The following is a 12,726-nucleotide window of genomic DNA, read 5'->3' as shown; positions in this document are numbered from 1 at the left end:
AAAGGAATCAAAGCAGAAGCATAAGAGGCCAGAAAGTACCTTCTTCAAACGCCTCTCTTTCTCAAGCAGCTGCTCTCCTCTCCCCTTTCTTCTATTAAACTATACACTCCTTAACCCACCCACGTGTCCGTGTCCCAATTCTTTCTCGGTGGGCAACAACAAACCCCAGGGTATATACCCTGGACAGTGTAGCCACTTCAAAATGGGGGCTTCGTCCGGGATACCAAAGTACAACATTCATCAGAACAGTAAGTAGAAGAGCGAACTCCAACTCTGTCCTTTCATTCCAAGGCTCTCGGCTTCCATTTTAGACCTTTCATGAAGGACTTAGCTGTCATGTGAGGCTGGAAGAAGTCCCGGGGTGACTGAGGATTTCTGGCTGGGGCTACCCCCCGTGCTACCCAAAGGCTCTGGACCCCAGCCTCCAACCGCCCCAGTGGGGTGTCAGCAACAGGAGCTCCAACTTTCCTATTGTAATTTCCTCCTTTGCTGTTTGCAACTGCCATATCTCTTATCCTCTCCGTGTAAGAAATGTGTGGGAAGTTTCATGGTTCAGGGAAGTAATCTTGTTTGGCAAGATCAGGGAGTGCCGTAGTAACTGGGGATATAGCTTAAGGGGAAGCATCTTTGTGATTTTCTAAGAACAGGGCTCCCTGACCCCCCAACAGTGAGCACCTCTCTCTCTCTCTGCCCTTGGTCTGGAGAGCACATGGCATTTTCCAGGTCTCTCTCTGCCCTTGGTCTAGAGAGTATGTGGTGTTTCAAGGTCAACAGTGCCACCTAGTGAAATAGGAATCCTCTCCATGAAGCATATTGTCAGTCCTTCACTGAAATACCCTAGCCTCCCAATTCTCTTTCCTTTTTCTGCCTCTCTACTAGAAACCAGGCTTTATGCTGCTTCTGTAATTGGGAAACTTCTGCCTTCAACAACTAGGGGTAAAATATCCTCCAAAGCCAAATTTTAGTCTGAATACTGTCTCATCAGCAGGAAAACAGCCATACGATTCCCACGTTTTTTTTTTAAGGCACCTATTCTGCCTACAATTAGAGTAGTACTTAATTAGTAAGGGAGTTTTAAGTTTGGAAGTTAACTGGAACCATTCTCTAAGGGTAAATGCTTCAGCACAGGCCATAATAGCAGGATACAGAGTTCAATCTAGCACACCCCCTCCATTAAAGGGGCCTTGCCCAACTATTGTGTAGCTTTTCTTGAGATCCATTTTTTGGGAAGCCAGGCAAGTCACACAAGTCTAGGAAGTTGAAGGGAAATAACAGGCAGAGGACTAGAGCCACTTGGGTGAGCTTGACTAGACCCAGTGACTTAGTTCCTCTGGTTCCATGGCTGGGGGTCACACTGGCAACCATGGGCAGCACATTCAACAAGGTGCCTGGGACCCAGGAAACACGGAGGGAAAAAAGCAGGGGGTATGCCCCCACTGTCTTCCTCTCTACCATGGGTTACACCCAAAGGAAGGAGACTAAAGGGCCACCTTTTTGTCACTTCTCTAAGTGGGTACCATCTTCATCCTGCACTCCCCTGGAGTGCATTCTGAAGCACAAGGACTCCTTTGACCCTGAAACTTTAAAGAAAAAGCAGCTCATTTTCTTTTGCACAAGGGCATGCATGGCCTTTTTACTAGACTTTTGTAAGCGTTACAGAATCAACCCAGCCCTTTTAGCAATCACATTGAGCAGGCCCAAAGATAATAATTCCCCAAAATTAGAGAAGTAACTTCTGGGGAAATCATCTGAGGCAGCTATTGGGTGTCCCAGCCCTCCAAGTCCCCCTTATTCAGGGCCACCTCCAACCATACCACCAGCTCTTCCACCTCCACCATCTCCAAAATTTCCCACTCCCCACTTTCACTCTTACCTCTACAGGAAATGCCCAATGGAGGTGATGTCACTAGCATTCAAGTTCCCTTCCCTTTGCAACACCTTAGGCAAATAAAGGAGACTTAGGTCAATTTTCTAAAGACCCTGCTAGGTATATAGAAGCTTTCCAAAATTTAACTCAGGTGTTTGACCTCTCGTGAAGAGATGTTATGTTGCTTCTAAGCCAAACCCTAACTACAGCTGAAAAGCAGGCAGCAGAGAAATTCAAAGATGAGCAATGTTTCCTATAGTAGGCCTAAAACGAAAAGGGAAAATAGGGAAGGCAAAGAAATAAGGGAAACACAATTCCCAATAAGAAGAGAGGCAGTACCTCTTGACAACCCTAACTGGAATCCCCAGACTTTTCTATGGTGTTTTTCCTTCTTTCACAGTGTACAATGGTTCCTATCTCTTCTTTTATAATGTTCCTCCAAAGTAGGAAAAATTAATTTCCCAAAACCTTAAAATGCTTGACTTAGAATTGAGCTAATAGGAAGGGAACCCAGAAGCCCAACATGTTGGCAAAAGGATAAAAGTTTTTTTTAACCAGTCAACAATATAACATAAGCCAGTAACAATTTGGCTTATCTCTTCCTGTGCAAACCGGTAAAAAGGATAATAAGGATCACTGTTTATTCTCTGTAAAGTTTTAATTAATAAAAAAGAATTTGTGAGGTTGGTCTTATGCTGTAGCCAATCTGGTGTGCTTGTGTATCTTTCTGTATGGTTCTGTCAAAAGAAAGGGTACCTCAGGTTAGGATGCAGGCCCAGGACCCCATAAGCCGAACTTCATCTGGGTCCTAGACTCCACACCTAGTACATAATTAAAATCACTTACTAACCAGGTTTTTCACCAAAAGTGAAAGTTGCTGAGAGTTAACAGTGCAACATGTATTTGAGATCTCTAAATGGTTTTATCTGCAACGCTTATAAAAACAGTGAAATGTGTTTTTTAATAAAAGATTATAAGAAAGCATGGAAATATAAATTTTGCCCAGGGATAAGGAATTATCTTAAATTTAATAAGACAGAGCTAAAGGTTTAACAAGTTATAGAAAGACAAAAATTAATCTTGCAAAAATATGTAAACATTAACTAAATTCAAAAAGGTATTATATCGTCCTTTCCTAAATTGAGCATTGAAAGAAAAGCACAGTAAGGCTCTCTTAAGACACTAATCTGCCCTTTAGCAAAAGGGGTTGTAAAGGGTTTGTAAAGACTTCACCCCATGGTTATTGGTTAAGATTAGATGGAATTTCCTATGAGGTTTTATCAAAAGGTTGTTTACAACTTTAATAAACTAATACAAGGGTAAATTTTGGCTTTAAACAGGATTTTCATGTAATAGTAAAGGCTAATGAAAGATTTTTGCCTTTTGTGTCATCATTTTGGCAAAATAAATAATGGCAATTTGGAATTCTATTTCATAACATCAAGTGTTTTAAACCTCTAACATTTAACAGGCATCCCAAAATCAAGCTTCAAGCTTCAAAATTGTCTTTCCCGATGCCTGGCTTTCTGGATTGTTCAGAGGGTCCCTGAAACATCCAAAGAGGTAAACAGGATTATCTGATGTGTTTAGTCACATGAGAATTGCCAAAATGATGTCCAATCTTCTTTAAGTTATATTTTGGTGAATACTAATATATGTTCCAAAATTGTATGGGATTTCTAAAATTCTAATGTCTAAATATATGCTATCAATCATAATTAAGGTTAACTAAACTTTTCAGTCATGTTTTTAATTGTAACCTGGAAATTTTGTCATTCACAGACAATTGTTGTCTTGCTTTGTTCCTTCTCAAAAGATGGTTTATAATCAAGGACTTTTAACCGGTGTTCTCAAATGCAGGTTTTTAACAGCTTTGAAGATTGTAACATTGGAAGAGAGAAAGAATGTACAGGACTCATTAAGAACTGAAATGTTCACAAATATCAAGCGAAACAAGAGTTGACTAAATGGACTGCACTCAGAAAGCTAAAGCAATCTTTTTGACTTTTGCTTAGAATATTGCTGATCCTTAGTTTTGCTTTTCAGGGTCAAGGAAACTTATTTTGAACTATTTACAGTCTCTAATAATACAGTAAGGTATACTTCTGTGAACAAAACTTGGAGCATGTTTGTTTCTCTCTGCTTGGTTCCTCTAATCTGTGGGAACTCTTAACTTATGGCAATATAGTTGTCTGCATCAGTGAAATAAGAATCCATTTTTCTTTTTCAACAGGACACAACTGGAAAAACTGGTTATTATTTTATCAAGGCTTTGACTGGAAGTGTATGCTTCCCTTTAAGGAGTCAATCTCCACTTGCAGAGCTGAAAAAGTTCCATGGGAAGAACTGGCCTCATACCTTGTCTACACAGTCCCTGCACAGGGTTCCTAACCTTTGGTCTGTGAAGAATGTCACTTTCTAACAGGTCCAGGAGTTCCAAGTTTATCTTAGGACCTTAAGAGAAAAGGATCAGCCAACTCTCAGGTATTTGAGGATACAAACCCATGGCTGGGCTCAGCTTTAAGAAGTCTTATCTGAGATTTCTTGTGGAACAGAGTTCTATCAAAGCCAATCCAAAAGGACTATGTAGAAATAATTACTCTTGCTGAACGTTATGCAAATAACCCGGCCAAATATAAGACTAAAGTTTATTCTACAAACAACACGGTCCTATCATAATTTGTTTTTACCAAAAATGAGGACTAGAGAGTGAAAATAGGCTCCAAAGCTTATCATACCTTTGTCATTAAATCCTAGTCACACTAATTGTTTTTAAGCTGTGTGCCTACATTTTAGACTAACCCTGCTTATTCCTGTGAATCAAGTGGCGATCTCCTGAAGCTTGGAAGAAACAAAAAGGGATGGGTAACATAAAAATCTGGATACCCTGGCAAGTAAAATTTTAGATGGAAAGTATCTACTATACCATACTTGTGGGAACTGCTATATTCACTCTACTATTTGCAGTAGGGTTATACATGGTAGCACCTTCTAACTGAAATACTGGACAGAGAGCTTCCATTGTTGTAGTATTTTGCTTAATTATTATCCTTATAGCAGGGATAATTACCAACAAAAAGGAAGCATGAAAGTTTTACCATCACCGAGTTTGCTAGAACTTTTTTTTTTTTTTTTTTTTTTTTTTGAGACGGAGTCTCGCTCTGTCGCCCAGCCCAGGCTGGAGTGCAGTGGCGCGATCTCGGCTCACTGCAAGCTCCGCCTCCCGGGTTCACGCCATTCTCCTGCCTCAGCCTCCCGAGTAGCTGGGACTACAGGCGCCCACAACCGCGCCCGGCTAATTTTTTGTATTTTTAGTAGAGACGGAGTTTCACCGTGGTCTCGATCTCCTGACCTTGTGATCCGCCCGCCTCGGCCTCCCAAAGTGCTGGGATTACAGGCGTGAGCCACCGCGCCCGGCCGAGTTTGCTAGAACTTCTTATTGGGTTTGGTAATATGTCACAGCCTGGCTATGCAAAGAAGGTTATAAAGGAAAGAGATTTTTGTGGAAGTCATGAAGGGATTGATAACTGCAGGAAAGATCTAGCCAAGGTTAACACTAAAATTACTCCAGCCACCCAAATCCAATGCCACTTATCCTAAAAGGAATGTTACTTTTATATTAACATTTCAGCAACATGTGGTGGAGGCAAACCAGTGTTACAACCCATCAGAATAGCCACAGAATCAAACTCCAAATGGTGCTGCCGACAGAACCACACACGGACATGCCTTTCTTCCAAGGACCCTTAGATTGACCCCAGGAGGAGCCCTAGCTGCTGTTCCCCACATGATGCCCCTTTTCAGCAGGAAGTAGCCACAAAGAGTCATCACCCAACACCCACTAACAGCAGTTAGGGTTGCCACTCCAGAGCGGGGAATGATGATACAGGAGTTAACAAGGACTTACTTAACAGCAGTTAGGGTCACTCCAGAGTGGGGAATGATGACACAGGAGTTAACAAGGAATTACTTAACAGCAGTTAGGGTTGCCACTCCAGAGCAGGGAATGATGATACAGAAGTTAACAATGAATTACTTAGGCAGATAGCAAAGGCATGGGAGTCCTCAATAAGACTTTTCTTTTTAATGAAAAGCAGCCCCAAATCATTTTCTAACAAAGAGCAGCCTGTAAACTGGGAGCTTGCACAGGAGAATGCCTGCAGGAACTAAGGACTAGACATTTTCAAAATGGCGGCTCCATCTTCTCTTCTCTGCCAGCCATAAGTACTGTAAGAGCAGATAGGATGGCGCCAATCAACTGGCAAGCCCATTGCATACGATTAGGTAGAGGCAACCAGCCATCCCCACACACTCTGTAGACGACATACATGATCGAACCAATCTGTGAGCCCTATGTAACTCAGACACCACCTTCTCCATATAAAATCTGCTGTGGTCCATGGCCTCCCCTCTTTTTCGGAGGTCTCTCTCTCTCTTTCTCAAAGAGCTGCTCTCCTCTCTCCTTTCTTCTATTAAACTTTCCACTCCTTAACCCACAAAAAAATAAAAATAAAAATAATAAATAAAGAAGAGGCCAGAAAGTAAGCTGAGGCTTGACGCTTCACACAAAGACTCACTAAAGGGCATGCCTTCTTACTTTGCACATAGTAACCGTACAATTGCATACATCCTCCCTAAGACTTCCAGACTGATGAACTCTACCCCTATACACTGACAATCCAAAATATCTATGTCTAGTCAGAACTGTCTTTTGAGTGCCAGGCCTATTTAATTGCCTAACATCTATTGCCATCTGGTGTCCCACAGGCACCTCAAACTCCACATGCTCACTACTGAACTTAATATATATCCTTCCCCTTGTCCATCTCCAATTCTCATCTTTTTACACCATTCATTCAGATATCCAAGTCGAGAAACCTAAAGGAAGAGAATGAAAAACAACTAATAGTTATAGTGTATATATTGCTAGATACAGAGAGGTATTTTCATTTTATTCTCTAAAAAACATATAAAGTATATATTAGTCCCATTTTACAGATGAGAAAACTGAAGCTCAAAAAAGTTGAGTAACATGCCAAAGCAAATAAATGACAGAACTAGGATTCAAACCTAGAGTTTCAAAAAGTATGTAGGTTAGTCTGGGTCCAGACAGAGAAACTAATTATAAAGAAGAGCAGAAGCCAGGCACAGTGGCTCCTGTCTATAATCCCGGCACTTTGGGAGGCCGAGGTGAGTGGATCACCTGAGGTCAGAAGTTCGAGACCAGTCTGGGCAAAATGGTGAAACCTCAACTCTAATAAAAACAATACAAAAATTAGCCAGGCATGGTGGCACATGCCTGTAATCCCAGCTATTCAGGAGGCTGAGGCAGAAGAATCACTTGAACCTGGGAGGCAGAGGTTGCAGTGAGCCAAGATCCCACCATTGCACTCCAGCCTGGGCAACAGGGTCAGAGTGTCTCCAAAAAAAAAAAAAATAGAAAAAAGAATAGCAAAAAATGCTAATTCCCTACCCAATCTCCAGTCCTCCCTTCCTTTTAGGAACAGAACTCCAATTTTTTGACTAGGCATATTCCTGTTCAACTAAAATACATTTAAGTCTCTAAGAGTGGACAGTCACTTCTTTATCCCTTCCTCCATCCTGCTGTTTGGCACATGGAAATTTTAGCTCGAACTCCAGCAGCCATCTTGGACCCAGAAATCAAGGGCCATACTTTAAGGTTAACAGTGTAAGAAACTGCAAGGGGCTGGATTCCTGATGACAGCAGAGCTGCCAAACCAGCTCTGCTGTCCAGCTCAATTGTCCACCTCTGGACTTCTTTTACAAAAGAAACAAACTAGTCACATGTTTAAGCTATTATTTTTCAGGTCTCTGTTATTCGTAGCCAAACCTAATCCTAACTGATACAGGTAGGGCTTTCAAAGTATTCTGGGTGGAGGGTTGCATGACATATTTTGAAGGAAGAATTGTCAAGATTCAGTGACTGACTCAACCTAACAAAGAAATTTATCATCGATCATATGATGGACAAAAGGTTTTAAATGCCCAAAAGACTGAGCAATAAAAGAAAAGATAAGCTTTTTAAAAATAATTATTCCAATGTCCTTATTGGAAAGTTTCAGCCACTTTCGTTGTCTGCATTTTTAAAGAATGTGATAAAAATCAGAGAAGCTATCAAAAATCACTAATCAAACTTCCTTAAAGAAATGAAAAAAACAAAAACTTTTACTAAATAAGACCTATATGTAAAGTTGTTCCCAGCCCCACTAGTTCATTTTGTCTGGAATCAAGTAATGTGAGGATAACTTACAAACTGTTGACAAGCAAAGTTCAAAGCATTAAGCTCTGCTAAAAACCTTACTAGGAAAAAAAAAAAATGCTTAAAGGCAAGAGCAGATATTTAATAAGTCCCATCACATTTCCTGATAAATGATGCACCACCACCAGAAAGCCAGAATCTTCACACCTAGAGACAGTCAAGACTTTGACAGCTAAGTAGGAAAGTGAAACCCACCAGGAAACAGGATCCCAAACCGGAGGAGTTCCGGAAACCCTTTCCATCTCTAAGATTAGTCTTCTCTCTGTCCGGAGAAAGGAAAAGCAGCAATGGCCATCTTATCACTCCGCTCTGTTAGGCCCACAGCACTCTACCATGCCCAGCTGAGTCACAGAAGAACTTGACAAGGGGCTGCTTCAAGTCCAGATCTCACAGTAGTTCATTCTGCCTGAAGATGTTCTCTCACTTTCATTAGGAGTCTTCCTTTGCTGCTGAAATGGGGGTGCCTTTACCTCCCACTAGGACAGAGAGTCCCTGCCTTCTCACCCTGGGCATGGGAACCATCATTGCCCCCAGCGTGTCCTGTGTCAAGTATCAGGTTAGCCCTCTGATCACATATATATATTATGTTTTTAAGACATGAATATGAAAAAGAGACCAAAACGAAATATAGGAAAACTTTACATGGAGCTGTATTTGCTTTTATACTTAATCATTTTTAAAGGTCTCATTTTACCAAAGCCTACACTACAAGTGTCACAGGTATTTCCCATATTCCACTAAAAGGAAACAGTCTTCTCTAGATCTAACCATTCCCATTATCTACAATCCTAAGTGAAAGACGGCCCTCTCATTGCATGTACAGCAGCAAAAGAAATCACCTACTTTCTTAAGTCTCAGCAAAATATTCCAAAACACATTGTGGTAGGCAGAATAATAGCCTCCAAAGATGTCCACATACTAACCATGGAAGCCGTGATTATGTTGCTGGGAAAAGGGACTTTGCAAGCGTGATTAAATTAAGAACCTCAAGGGGGGATTATTCTGAATTAGCCAAGTGGGTCTGATCTAATTACATGGGTCCTTAAAAGCAGAGAACCTTTCCCACGTGTGGTCAGAGACTTGAGGATGGAAGTATGATCAGAGAGATGCAACACTGGTGGCTTTGAAGATAGAGGAAGTGCGCCACAAGCCAAGGAAAGTGGCAGCCTCTAGAAGCTGGAAGAGGCATAGATATCCCCCTAGAAGCCTCCAGAAAAGAACACAGCCTTGTTGACAGTCAGTGAGACCCATTTTGACTTCTAACCTACAGAACTATGATAATAAATGCATTGTTTTAAGCCACTAAATTTGTGGTAACATGTTATGTTACAGCAATCATAGAAAACTGATACATAAAACATTAAACAATTTCTAACAATATAAGAAATTATCTAGAAAAGAAAAGCATAACCAAATTGCCCAAATATTTGGAGCAATATAAGAAAGAGCCATTTGTACATGTTGTAACAGATTTCACTTCTATTTCTCTCCTGCCCTCCATTCATTAAAAAGCCAGCCAAAGTGACAATTCTTCAAACTTTTTGTAGAAAAATAAGCCATATTAATTTAAAAAAAAATGGAATAATCAGGATGGCAGGATCTAATGGAAAAATCAGGAGATAATTATGCCACATTTTTCAGAGTCAAACATAAAAGCATTTGCACTGTTTATCCTCCTTGTATCAAATGGATTACCACACTTTTTTTAAAGTACAGTAAATCTTTCTAGATATTAAAAACTTACTATTAATTTTTATGTGTGATAATGGTATTGTGGGCCTATTAAAAAGAGAGAGCAGGCCAGGTGCTATGGCTAACCCCTGTAATCCCAGCACTTTGGGATGGGCAGAATGCCTGAACTCAGGAGTTCATGACCAGCCTGGGCAACATGATGAGACCCCTGTCTCTACTAAAAATACAAAAAATTAGCCGGACATGGTAGCACGTGCCTGTAATCCCAGCTACTTGGGAGGCTGAGGCAGGAGAATTGCTTGAACCCAGGAGGCAGAGGTTGCAGTGAGCCAGGATCACGCCACTGTACTCCAGCCTGAACAACAGCGAGACTCTGCCTCCCACCAACAACAAAAAAAAAGCAATTCAATCTTCTACAGATATATATTGAAATATTTACAGATGAAATTGAATGCCTATGATTTGCTTTAAAATACCTGTGAGTAGGGATAGGAATGAATAGGTACACAGATGAAACTAAATTGGCATGAGTTAATTGTTGAAGCTGGGTAATGGGTACATGGGAGTACCCTTTATTATTTCACTGTGTGAACTTTTCTGTGGTTAAAAAGTGCAAAAACATAAAAACTCCTTGAACTATATGCCGTAACAACACAGACTTCTTAATAGCTGAATCTCCTTCCTATTAACATTGCCCCAACTCAGTTCTCTGCCATTTAATCCACTTGTGACTGATTGTTTCATCAATTATTCCAACTCATTTTGCCCTATGTACTCAGTTTATGAGCTTAAGCCAGACACCTAACCTCTAAAGACTAGTTCTTCATTTACAGAATGGAAATATTCATACGCGTCCAGTCTATCTCTGAATTGCTGAGAGGATTATCTAAAATAAAACTTCAAAGCAGGATAATCACTCCAGAAATCCATATATTCATAAATTTCATCCTCTGCAGCAACCATTCACCCATTCCTATAGATTCTCTTCCCTTCCACCTCATTCTTCTCTTGAGCCCTCAACTCATCAGCCTAAGCACCTGAGTTCCTCTGGTGGACGGTACATTCCTCTCCACCGCCTCCACCCTCCAAGTTTTCATCTTTCAGCACATCGCCCTTGCTCTACACACCCCTCTCTCCAACTTCCCCTCTCCTCTTTCAACGATCTCACTCCATCTGTGCCCCCTAATCAGTCTATCCTGGGTACCCGCTTTGCTGGCCAATTACAATCATCCCACCACTTCTCTGCCCCTGTTCAGCAGAGAACAGCTTTATCCAATCAGCTTTACCACACCAATACCCTCAAACCCCACTACTGCCCCCAGTTCACAAACACCCACCCTTTCACTTTTCAGTCAAAACACAATTGCTCAGGCAAATTCACGGAGACTGAAAGTAGATCAATAGTGTAGGGGAGAGAGGGAGGAGAGACTACTAATGGGTACGAGCTTCTTTGTTGGGGGTGATAAAAATGCTCTGGAATTAACGGTGGTGATGGCTGCTCAACTCTGAATATACTAAAAGCCACTGAGTTGTACTTTTAAAGGGTTAATTTTCTGACATGTTAATTATATCTCAATAAACTATGAATGTAAAAACAAGAAAGAAAAACCCACAACTATTGCTCACCCTGCCCATCACACGCCCATTTGTCAGACCAACACCGCCCCATCTCCGGAAGCACCGACTTGGCCTTCGGTATCCCCCAACTCGGACAGAGGTCCGTCCGCTGTCACCACAGCCCCCCCGGGGTAGCCCAGGCGCCCGCGGGCAGGGAAGGGAGGGTCCCTTCGCCGCCGCCCCGCTGCGCTGCCCCTCGCCTCCGGGCGCTGGCCGGGGAGGGGAGAGTGGCCCCTGACCCGCTGTGACAGGAGGCCGGGAGCAGCCGGGCTTTCAGGCCGGGCCGCGCTGAGGGGGGCGGCGCTACAGCCCACCTGTCTCAGCCGGCGAGGGGATACGCTCCAGCTCCACGGACCCACGGACTGACGGGCGGGTGGCAGAGGGGTCGGGAGAAGTCGCGGTCGCCGCCGCAGCCTCAGGTGGCGCACGCCGGCTCAGGCCTCCATGTTTCCACGTCCTGCGGGTAAGGATCCGGCTCCGGCTTGGCCTGCAGCTCGGCCCCGGCTCGGCTCCAGCCCGGGCCGCGTCGGTGCGGAGGCCGGGAGGCGGCGAGGGAAGAGGGAAGCGACCGAGAACGCGGCTAGGGACCGAACCCCCAGGCGCGCGCGCCAGCCAGGCGGTCACGTGGCACGCGGCGCGCGCGGACTTCTGGAAACTGTAGTCCTTTGGGTGTTACTCGTGCCTCCGCCCTCCTAGAGCCTCCTGGGCTACCAAGGCCACGTGGCGAAATCGAGAAGCACAAAAATGGCCGGGCGCGGTGGCTGACGCCGGTAATCCCTGCACTTTGGGAGGCCGAGGTGGACGGATCATGAGGTCAGGAAATAGAGACCATCCCGGCCAACATGGTGAAACCCCGTCTCTACTAAAAATACAAAAATTAGCTGGCTAGGCAGGAGAATCGTTTGAACCCTAGAGGGAGAGGTTGAAGTGAGTCGAGATCGCGCCACTGCACTCCAGCCTTGCGACAGAGCTCCACTCTTATCAAAAAAAAAAAAAAAAAAGAGAGAGAGAAGTGCAAAAACCTCACCTGCCGGGTGCTAGAGTCCTCTCTCATGCTACACCGCTTGTTTCGGCGGCTTAACTTTATTAAGGCCCCTGTTAATTGCAGCTGAATAACCATCCCAAAGTCAAGCAATTTCGTGTGGGATTCTGGAGAGTTGAGAAATAGGAAAATAATTTTTGATGGAGGCAGCTGGCAAGGCTAGCCCTGCCTGCAATGTTGTGGGAAAGGACAGGTCCCACAGAAAAGACTAGCAATATGAGGCAATGC

General features: G+C 43.1%; 1 protein-coding gene across 7 annotated transcripts in view; it reads right to left on the bottom strand.

Annotated features, from left to right (window-relative positions):
* DYM (dymeclin) overlaps positions 1–12,328 on the bottom strand; it is a 400,993-nt gene extending 388,665 nt beyond the window's left edge. For all 7 annotated transcript variants that reach the window (XM_050767681.1, XM_050767686.1, XM_050767684.1 and 4 more), the window contains exon 1: positions 11,771–12,328. The gene's annotated coding sequence lies outside the window, so the exon portion shown is untranslated. The remainder of the gene's footprint in view (positions 1–11,770) is intronic.
* Positions 12,329–12,726: the final 398 nt, after the last annotated feature.

This window comes from Macaca thibetana, chromosome 18 (genome assembly GCF_024542745.1).
Source record: "Macaca thibetana thibetana isolate TM-01 chromosome 18, ASM2454274v1, whole genome shotgun sequence".
Classification (NCBI taxonomy): domain Eukaryota; kingdom Metazoa; phylum Chordata; class Mammalia; order Primates; family Cercopithecidae; genus Macaca; species Macaca thibetana.
The sequence above is the reverse complement of the archived record's forward strand: the minus strand, read 5'-3'. Positions and strand labels throughout refer to the sequence as shown.